Source organism: Rutidosis leptorrhynchoides, chromosome 11 (genome assembly GCF_046630445.1).
Source record: "Rutidosis leptorrhynchoides isolate AG116_Rl617_1_P2 chromosome 11, CSIRO_AGI_Rlap_v1, whole genome shotgun sequence".
NCBI lineage: Eukaryota > Viridiplantae > Streptophyta > Magnoliopsida > Asterales > Asteraceae > Rutidosis > Rutidosis leptorrhynchoides.
This window is the reverse complement of record NC_092343.1, coordinates 245,602,535-245,614,796: the sequence shown is the minus strand read 5'-3', so window position 1 is coordinate 245,614,796 and position 12,262 is coordinate 245,602,535.

The window sequence follows — 12,262 nt, the reverse complement described above, 5'->3', positions numbered from 1 at the left end:
AAACACCAATCCAAGAAATCATCATCTAAATCAAATCGAGCAAGCATCAATCAAAACAAATTACATATTTGGAATCCTTGCAACTTCATCTTCGATTCCATACCAATTTCATTACATTTGGGTAACTTTCTAAAATCACTAGATTTTGTGTTCTTGATGTTTTTAACTTATAAAGTTGTTAATTAGTGTCTATGGCTCAAGTCTAACATGAATATATGATTTATATGTTCGATTTTGTTATTTGAAGTAACTAGCATGAACATAAACTTTGGTGTGTTTGATTTGGTGATTTGGTTGTTTGAATGAGGTTAAATGTTATAAATGCATGTATTAAATGTATTCCTAACATCACTAGCTTCAATTTGATGAGTATGTTGTTTTAGAAAACTTCATAAACATGATTAGTGATTTTGATGTTGTTGGTTAGGGTTTGATAGAATTGAATGTGAACATTTAATGCAATGAAAGCCATGAATTATTGTTAGCAAGTAGTTAGTTGTATTGTATGCTTGATTATCTACAAAATGGCGTGTTTTATGTATGCATTAAATGCCCGAATCATAAATGTGCACTTGTGAAATTTGAAGCATTAAATGTGTGCATTGATTGATCATTTAATTTTGAAAGGTCGATTATTGCAAATAATGTTTTCGGTTGGTGAAATGTGTTTAGTTGTGTTCTTTGTCAAATTAGCTTTCCAACGATATAAAATGCGTGTCGTAAGAGTTTACGGTTTGTGTTTTATGTGAAAATGAAGTTTGAATTGAGACTTGAACAATTGAGACTGACCAGGTACCAGCACCCGTTGATTGCCGCGCCGCGGCAATCCTGGGTCGCGGCGCGACGTATAACGTGTCCAGGTTCTGACCTCCTTGGTCAAAATATGAAAAATGTTTGGCACGCTATGGACCTCCGATTCACATGAGACTTGTTCTAACATGCTTATATATGAATAAAAACCTCAGAAAAATAGTTCGGGACCCGACCCGAACGTGTTGACTTTTTCGTTGACTTTGACCGACCAAAGTTTGACTTTTTGTCAAACTTAACCAAATGATTATGCAACCTTCCTAGCTTGTTTCTATACTTGTACCTTGCATGAAACTTGACAAATTGATTCACATGCTACATAATCGAGTCGTAACGAGCCATAGGACTAATTGAACATCTTTGACACATCGTGTTTACCGTTATTGATATGATCTATTTGTTTAGGTCAAGACTAGCATTGTCCTTTGCACACATTACTTTGTGAAGTACTTTTCATACGTGCACTCAAGGTGAGATCATAGTCCCACTTTTTACTCTTTTGAACTTACATTTGGGATGAGAAAACATAAACGTTTCTTTTACTAAGTGAACACAAGTACAGGAAAACAAACATTCTACATATGAGTTTGAACAAAAATCCTCAATTCGATTATCATTAGTTACACTTGCCGGGTGTAAGTGAGAACTTATGTTATATGGCCATATGGGTTTGACAAACCCTCATTCAAACGGTTCGCTACCGTTTACGAATGAAATATATTTTCGAGAAACAGTGTATGTTCTAACACTATTGTGATGGGGTTCTATGGAATGAATGTTAAGCATTGATAATTGGGTGCTCATGAAACAAACTTTTGGAATGTATTACTACTATATCAATGTTACAAATCTTGTGGTTCACTTGTACTTAATTACTTAAACCTATGATTTCACCAACGTTTTCGTTGACAGATTTCTATGTTTTTCTCAGGTCCTTGAACATTTTGTGATACATGCTTTCGCTCATTTCTTTTGATACTTGCTTGGATGTCGAGTATATACATGCATACATGGAGCATCTTTTGGCTACTTTTAAATTGTGTCGCATAGATTTCAATTGTACTTATAACTTTGTAACGTAACTTTTGGATGAACGATTCTTGTAAACTTGGGAACAAATCTTAACTTTTGAAATGAATGAGACATATTTTCGGTCAACGTCATTTTAAAGACTTATGACCACGTAATGGGACCTAAGTAGCCGGCGCCGTCAATGACGATTTTGTCGGGTCGCTACACCTCCAGCTGTAAAAAGTGTTATTTCGTACCCTACGTTTAAGCGCACACATACACGTGTCTCAATCATGGCCATAAAAATTGCACCGATGAACCCCTATAAAAACCGTCATAACCCTTTTACCATCACTTTTTTACTTTTGCCAAGATCTAAAAAGCACATTTATCCCCCAAAGCTTCACCGCCTTCTTCAATCTTCAACTTTTTAAGGTTTACCATTTTCCAAGGTCAGTACACTCCATCTTATTGCTATTTTCTTCTTGTTGGTATCTTTTACTGTATTATCATGGCTTCTACTCCAAGTACTGGCCAAGAACATGCAAAGCCGTCTTCGTCAAATACCGCTGACATTCCAGAAGTTAGCACGATGGCTTCATCATTGACAAGTGAATATTTAGATGGCTTAAAGATTGCCTTCCACCATCTCAATCAATACAACCCTGTTCTTCCCACCAACAGACAAACTGCTGACAACTCTCCTTATGGAAAAATTACTTTATACGCTTTACAAATTACCCACGGCAACCTCCGTGTTCCCCTTACTAACTTTCTTCTTCACCTTCTTAGATATTATAAGGCCTGTCTTAGTCAGATGCATCCCCATGACCTTCAAAAAATCATCCTTTTTGAAATGTACTGCAATGCTTTTAATATAAAGCCTCGCATTAAAGTTTTTATCTCTTTGTTTAGAATTCGCACAATTAGTGACTGCTGGCTTACTATTGATAGTAAGAAAAATAATCATTTTGTTGGTACGAATAGAGTTTCAAATTTGAAGGACTGGAAAAGTCCATTTTTCTTTGTTGATGAGACTGTTATTCCGGAGGAGTACTCCGTTGTCCAGGAATGGGGTGCTATTGATGCTGGTGTGGGAAAGGGTGTTAAGATTTCTCCCGCAGAGTAGCAGATAGTAAATAGCTTGAAAGAGCTCCGCCTTCCGCCCAGATCATACGAAAGGTATGAGGGAATTCTTGTGCTGTGCAAAGTGAGTCAAGAATGGCCGAGTAATTCTGTGCCAGTACTCCGTGAGAAAAACCAGGGTAGGATGGGATATGATAATCCTACTGTATATAAATGCATGTCTATTGTTTGTCACATTTGCTTATATTGTTGTTTATGTTTTTGCAGCCAACTCCGTGATGCAGGTTCGTTCTGCTCTCTTATCCGTTGATATTGATGATGACGTGGAGGTCACTGCTCGTGACAAAACTGCTGAAGAGCTTGAGGCAGAGAGAGCTACAGCTGAGGCTAAAGCTGCTGAAAAGAGTGAAGGAGTAATTGTTAGCTGCTTTGATAGTGAGTCCGGGTCTGAACAAACAGACACTGAACGGACAGCATAGGATACCACCACCGCCGATCAACAAACGTCAGGTTCAGTTGACATCATGGGTGAAACTAACCCCACTCTTCCTCCAACCCAAAAGACAAGAAAGAAGAGCATAGGCTCTAAAAGGGTGAAGAGTACAGAGGAGGGCAAAAAGCAGAAACGCAGAAGAAGTATGCCCATTCTGCTCGCACACATTTTTTTTAACTGTTATATTTATTCATAATGCTAATTTGTTTCTGTTAGTGATTTTAGCAGAATCTGATGATAGCCAAGGGAAGGCTACTGAGGGCGGTGAACGGGTGCCGAAGGAAAATCTTGAAAGTGAAGGAGAGAAGGCCTGAAAACTCCTGATCCAAACTTTACTCCATTCGAGGAATCTGAATTTCATGAAGATAGGCCGGAAGGTAACTTTGCTTATCATTCTCCTCCTCCTAATATCACTAACCCAGCTATCACATCCTCCAATGTTCAAGAGCCTACTCTTCCTGCTCATGTGAGGGCATTGCAGGCCATCATTGCAAACCCTGCTACTAAGGATAAAGAATTTGCAACTCTTCTTCAGGTATGAATGATAAGACCATCTGCATGTATATGCTTGTAATTTATTGCTGTGAGTTACCTGAAATTACTCATAAAATTTTTTCTTGTATAGGGTTGTGTTATCCCTGAGCTGAAACCCCAATTCACCGCTCTTCGCTCTGATCAACTCAGGGAATCAACTATGGCAGCTCATGTACTACTAACCAATCATCTGGACTCTGTGCTGCAACTGCAGAAGCATCAGGAGTCTATTCTTGCTATAGCCCGTAAAGATATAACTGAAGGTAGAAATGCTCGTAAGAGAGCTGCTGATGCTGAGCGTGCCTTGAGTGATGCTCAAAAAATAATAAAGGCTAGAGAAGTTGAGCTAAAAAGTGCTCAAGATGTCGCTGTTGTTCTGCAAGGGGAAAGGGATGCTGAGAAGAAAAGACTTGAAGAGGAGCAGGTGAAAGTAAGCGAGCTGGAGAAGCTGCTGAGTGCAGAGAGGGATAAATCCGCTGAGCTTCTCCGGAGGATGGAGGAAGGTGAGGGTAATTTTGCTGAGCTTAAGAAGGGGATACCAGGTGTGATAGCGAAGGTGCTTGGATTCACTCTTGTGGGAAATCCCTACAATGATTACGTTGATGCTATACGCACCCATGCTATTGCTGATGTAACAGATAAACTGACCAGACGGCTTGCTCCAAACATGTCTCTCCCTACTTCTATTACAAATCTGATGCCTCTTGGAACCCTGGAGAAGGTTGAAGAAGCCAGAGACAGATTGATTAATCTGAAGATAAATGTTTACGATGAAGTATGTAACAGAGAAGAGTCATCTGCTCAGGATGTACTCAATATTCAATTTTCATAAACTTGTAACCACTTCATGAGCAGACGTTTGTAATAAACATTGACAAGTTTGAATTCCATAAATATGCATTGCCTTCGATGACCCTATCTCCTTACATACTTGTTTCAATTATTTTGTTGTTTCATGCTTAGAATAAATCTGTGATGCGCTGAAGCATATAATAAATTTGCTATGTACATTTGTACACTGTAAAACTGAGCGAAGCACTGTGATAATTATTTAAGGTAATTCGGTTTTGGATGTTTTGCAGTGTTAAGTTCAGCTGAATGAGCAACACTTAAAAAATTCACTTTGTAAACATTATATTTTTAATCATGCTGTAAGATATTCATACTTTGTTATATGCATTCGTCATCAAATTAATGAGGAATAATAATTATGAAGTATTTTTGAAGAGTGATTACAAAATAATCTTTCCGTCATAAAGTATATGAGGAAGAATTTTTCGAAATATTACATAAATATTAGTTATGAGGTAGTGACTTGTCCATCATACGCCTTCCGTCATAAAGTATATGAGGAAGAATTGCTAAATATTTTTGCCTTTATATATAAAATATAGAACTTCGTTCTGTGAAGTAAGTTTTTTATAATTTTGTCATGACAAGTATCTGAGTTTTGTATCATGCCTCGGTGCGTTCTAGTAAAACTTTAAACGTTTTCTAGCCGATCCCTTGTGCCTTTTGCTGGCTGGCACAAAAGCTTCCGCCATCGGAGATATTTTAAAAATACACTCCTTCTGTGGGCAGGTTATAAATGTAATGTTTTACATTTGTCACGGGCAGCACTTTGTTTAAGAAAAATATAAAATTTATTGTTCGGAACTGTGCAGTACATAAACGATTGATGACGAATTTAGGTGGATCAAGCCTAATTAGTACACCATGAATGTTTAATGTATGCAATTGCTAACATAAGCACTGTAAAATAACCACAATGGTTCACAGTAAATTGATAAACGTTGCTCTTCATATAATGTGAAAATATGTTCTTCAAATGCCAAACATGTGTATTTTGGCATGAATACAATGATTGTAAAAGACAATGTCTTCATAAAAATGCTAAAAAACTACTCTGATAATAAACTTTTGTTCTTGATAACATGTTGAGATTTGCTTCTTCACACGCCGAGCGCCCAGCGCTATCCGGCCTACACACTTGATTATGGAATGAAAAAATCCTGAACCTCATCATCACTAAACAACCGATCATGCTTTCTCCGATTTACGTTGCCTTCTGGTAAGTTCATAAATGTGGATCTCTCCCTAGCCGGTGCCACATACTGTGAATGTATGGCGGCTACTCCGTTAGGAGTTGGGAACCTGATCTCTGCATGAGTTGTCGATGTTATTGCTCCGAATTTAACCAACGCTGCCCTTCCAAAAAGGACATTAAATCGAGAATTGCCATCTATGATTGTGAAATCGATTGTTTCTATTCTCAACAATGGGAATGTGCTCATAACAACTTCCAAACGAATCTGCCCCATGGCATTTACCGGTGCTCCCGTTAATCCAGAAACTTTCAACCTCGTTTGCCTAGCTCTGCCCTGCACATGCCTTGGAAAAGTCTTCAACCAATGCCAGTAAATGATGTCAGCTTCACTTCCCGTATCTGTATAGATACAGTTGACAAACTTATTTGCTATCTCTGCTAAAATGATCACTGGTTGGACGGACAACGCCCAATTCTGAATTGGCTGAAAGATAATTGGAGCATATCTCCAGCTGTCTAAATTGCTGTTTGATGATTCACCTTCTTCATAATGACTGTCGTTGATCCAAACCATCCTGATTACAACTTCTGGAGTTGGCTCACGCTCTGTGTATAGTGACCCGAAAAATTTCGACTAATTTTAAACCAAACTCTCGATACGATTCATTATCTTTGACACGATAAGCAAGGTCTATAATGTTGAGTCTCAAAAACTTTGAACTGTGTTTATATGTTCAGTTAACCTTTGACCATTCTCGACGATTCACGAATAACTATTTGTAAATAGATAAATATATATTTAAAAATGTATATATGTATATTTTAATATAATTTGAAATATTATATTACGTAGTTATTAGAATTAATTTTGTAAAATAAAATGATATAAGTAATAATAAATTTATTATTAAAATAAATATATATAAAGTATATTGAAAATACATAGTTGGTTTCGAATTCATTCTGTAAGCGCTCGTAGCACTCGTTTGTCATTTAACAGTTATTAATCAAGTTAAAAACGAGCTTATATAATTTTAAATTAAAGGGTGATTCGAAAATAAGTTATATAAGTTATAGGCTTATTAAAAGTATATTTAGGACCTAATTATTTAATTTTAACACTTTTTATATTTTACTCATAAATGAGAGGGACAGTTGATGTAATTTTTATTTATCAAATTAATGACTAAATTTTATACCATAATGACTAAAATAAATAAATATAGCTAAATTAAAAATATGAGATTTTTCTGAGACCTTTTTATCCGCCACTGATTTAACAACGGAGTACGAAATAATACAAAATATCCGATGGCTCACTATTTTCTTTTAATCCCACGTTTGTTGTGATTTAAGTAATATATTATAGTCTAATTGATTGACTTTAAAACATCAGAAGCAAACAAATATGACATCAAAAACAATAGTAAAGTTTTCTTTGCAAAGTGGAGCACTGAGGCGACCATTTGGATCATAATAATTGTCTACGAATCAAATACGAATCAAATCAAACATGATATCACAAGAAAATCACGGTTATAATAATAATAATAAAAAAAATTAATTAAAAAGTAAAATCACTCTTATGTCAAAAACAATTTGGAAATAGGTGTCGTTTGTTAATTTGTTTACCAAATGGTACTGATTTAACATTTTTCAGTTCCATTATATGTTGGTAAATTTTCATAACGTTTTCGATCATTAAAAGTGCCACTACTATAAAGTTTGATTGATTGTTGACTTTCTTATTCATATTAATATACATATATATTCATATGCATATAACTAAGATACATACACAAATTCACTTGTTTCTTCTCCTTTTGTGATACCAACGGCAACTACCACCCACAACCCACATCCACCGCCCTTCTTGTTCTTTTTTTTTCGTGACCTATTGCAGCTATTTTCTGCTGTTTATCTTTCTTGTACAAAACCACACAACCATCATCAAATGTTGCTGCTCAAACTCTCTGGTTGCATTTGATTTCAATCCCAACACCACCAACTACCAACGTTAAATATCATCACTACTGCAGCTCATGTTTTCTGTTTTCCATTTCAATATAAAAGCAAAATAAAGAAACCCATTACTATTATTAGTGCTTCTGTTTTTGTCCAAGAAATAACCCACAACGAACCCATTTGTTTCTACTAGCGAAACTCATCTTGCTTACCTCTATGATCATCTCACTCACCTTCCACCTCCGGCCACCATCAGCGCAAACAACTGTCACCTGCAAACAAACTGCTTCATACATCTGTTTCTGTGTAATCGAGCTCCACATAACGAAGTAGCTGCTATTATGTTCCTGTTGTTGCCGCTGCGAATATATTTTATTTATGTCTATTACTGTTACGAATAATAAGAATGATGATGATATGAATCATTATGATAATGATGAATGATAGTAAGGAAGACGATGATGATACCTGAAATAGATGATGGTAATTCGAAGAAATTGACATGGGTTAATGAAGATGATGATGATGTGATTATGATAACGAGATGATGAAGATGATAGCTAGGAATGATAATGACCCGATGATGAATTATAAATCAGAAACCCTTTTATTTTTTTTGTCTGTTGACTTGCTTCGTGATTCCAGTATACCAAAAAAATTTTAACCCTTGGGCCAATTAATTATATAAGTGGGCTTGTGTAAAGATTGGGTTACGAAAATTCTGTTGGGCCGTAATTACTCTTGGGTCGAAGAGATTAAGTAAAAGAAGATAGAAAACAGAAGTAATCAAGTTAAATAAATTTTGGTTTCGATTATATTCAGAAAAATGGAATTAGTCGAGTGGTTGGGTGTGTTTGTGGGTTAACAAGAGGTTGAGGGTTCAATCCTGGGCAAGGGCACTTATTTTTTTGGGACTTATTCCTTTGAGGTAGTTATCCTATTATTATTATTATTATTATTATTATTATTATTATTATTATTATTATTATTATTATTATTATTATTATTATTATTATTATTATTATTATTATTATTATTATTATTATTATTATTATTATTATTATTATTATTATTATTATTATTATTATTATTATTATTATTATTATTATTATTATTTATCATTAATATTATTATTATTATTAATAATAATAACATTAAAAATTATCATTTTTATTAAAAAGATCATTTTTACTAAAACTAACATTATTATTAAGATTATTATGAAAAATGTCTTTTATTATAAAAAAATTAGTATTATTATTAATATTATCATTTTTTTATTAAATTTATTATTATTATTATTATCAATATTATTATTACTATTATTATTATTATCATTATTATTATTACTTCCATATTAACAATATTAGTCTAATAAATAAATATTTTCTATATAAGAATATATTTATTACAAACACATATAATTATATATTAAATAACTACATATAAGCTATTATTGATTTTTAATATAATACTAATCACATAGATATATTAAACAATATAAATATTAATTATTTTAATTATTTATACAAATCAAATATATAATACATATAATTTAAGATATAATATAAATTTGTTTGGTTACGAGTATATGTTTTAATATATATATACAAATGATATAGGTTCGTGAATCCGAGGCCAACCCTGCATTGTTAAATGTCGTCCTATGTATTTTTACTACAAAATACATTAGGTGAGTTCATTTGATTCCCTTTTACTCTTTACATTTTTGGGACTGAGAATACATGCGCTGTTTTTACAACTGCTTTATTAAATGCTTTTGCAATCTATATTTTTGGACTGAATACATAAAATGCTTTTATAAATGTTTGACGAGATAGACACAAGCAAAACATTTCTCGAATGAATTATTATGCAGACAGAAGTTCTGTGGAGTATTATTGAATTATGTGGACATGATAATTGCCACCATTGAATTATGTGGACATGATAATTACCACCATTGAATTATGTGGACATGATAATTTCCACTAATTGATGTAAATGTTATATATCGAGAGAATGATTTTATACACAGGTTATGTGTATGATATTTTGTGCACGAGATATGTGTACGGTTACAAAGATTTGTTAAAATGGTTTCGTACACGAGAAAGGTGTATTGTAGTTAAAAAGATATTGCATGTACATTACAGGTGGGTACAGGATTCGGGCCCATTTGTACCATGCAGGATTTAAATCTTATGGTCTATCTATTGTTTTATGATAAATCTATGAAGTCACCCACATTTTGGTTGACACTTTAAAGCATGTTTATTCTCAGGTATGAAAGAAATCTTCCGTTGTGCATTTGCTCATATTACATGGAGTCGTTCATGGCATATAGAGGTCAGAACCTCGCAATGGGACCAACTGTTGAAGAATTCGTCCAGATGGATTAGGACGGGTCATTTCAGTTGGTATCAGAGCGGAGGTCTTAGCGAACCAGGTCTGCATTAGTGTATCTAATTGATAAGTCGTTAGGATGCATTAGTGAGTCTGGACTTCGACCGTGTCTGCATGTCAAAAGTTTTGCTTATCATTTTCGTGTCGAAAAATACCTGCTTGTCATTCTTAGAGAATCACTGGCTTATCATCCTTAGTCTAGACACATCTTATTGCATTGATTGCATGATTAGTGTATAGACAAAATTCATATCTTAGCATATCTGCTAATTCATATCTTAGCGTATCTGTTACTGTAAACTTTGCATGTCGTATTCCGTAGATCCCTCCGTAACTTATGGGATTTGGGTATTATATATGCATATGTAAATTATGTATTACAAGGTACTAATCTACATCCTATAATCTATTTCTTATCAAAAATTCATCATCTGATCGTACGAGATGAATCCCTCAACCAGTTCGAATTCCTCGGATTTCGACAGCTATTCCGATATGGAGTTTCGCCTAAGCTCTGAAAGCAGTGAGACCGGAATGGATCAACCAATCAGCCATCCCCAATTCATCTGATGGGTTCGTAGTCTACTAAGTCATTGGAGACAAGAAGAAGGCGATCCTTTCCGTCAACCGAATTCATCTTTCGGTAAAGAACCTGAAGCGCTTACCGGCGAACCTGTTCGAGACACCATTTTCTCTCTCATATCCAGAGTATCTGGTTACAATTATATTCTATCCACAATTCTAAACCTTATTCATCCGCTTGTTTCAACCGACAATCATCCCGGTGTAATATAAGAAGTCAACGAGCTTCGCGCTCGAGTAATCAATTTGGAGAATATGGTGCAAAACGTACCAGCTTCAACAACATCTCCAGTATCAACAGTATCACCAGCACCAGTAGCTTCAACATCACATACCTCAACATCACAATCTAAACCCTGAGCATAATCTTCGTTCTACATGGCGATTATGTAATCTCTAATGTTTTAGAGATTATGTATTCTAGTTCTAACGGTAAATCAAATGAGTTTAATATTATATTGGCTCATTAAATCCATGATTACATCTGAGGAAAATATATATGTAAGTATATTTTCATAAAGTTTGTAATTAAAAAAAATCTTTTGTACAAACTGTTAATGGTGAAAATATTTTATCGGGTAGGTAACACCCTAGAAATATTTAGATTTCACATTAATAAGTTACACTGTACATTCTTCGAATCTGATTCAACAGTCATTTACTATCCTATTTATAACCACCGATATACGTATCCGTTCAACGCAGAATAACCATTTTCATCCAATTTCATATTTGGATTTTGATTTACCAGAATCCAACAAGTGGCATAATGAAGAAAACATTGGACAAAATAAAATTTGCTAGAAACAAACAAATTAACTATGAGAAAATTTATTAAGAATCCACGCTAACTGTTCCTAGCTAACTGTTCCTAGCTAACTGTTAATTCCTTATTACATTTATTTATCGCAATTTATTTCTCGCAATTTTAATTCTCGCAATTTTATTTATTGTCATTTAATTTCTGTTATTTACTTTACGCACTTTATTTATCGTCATTTAATTTCTGTTATTTATTTTACGCACTTTAAATATCGGGACACGTATACAAGGTTTTGACATATCATATCGACGCATCTATATGTATTATTTGGAATAACCATAGACACTCTATATGCAGTAATGCTGGAGTTAGCTATACAGGGTTGAGGTTATTCTACAATAATATATATAGTTTGAGTTGTGATCGAGTCTGAGACATGTACACAGGTCACGATACGTATTAATGAATTCGAATATTATATATTAAACTATATATGAATTATTGGACTGTTAACTGTGGACTATCGACTGTGGACTAATAACATTAGACAATTTAAATGAATTAA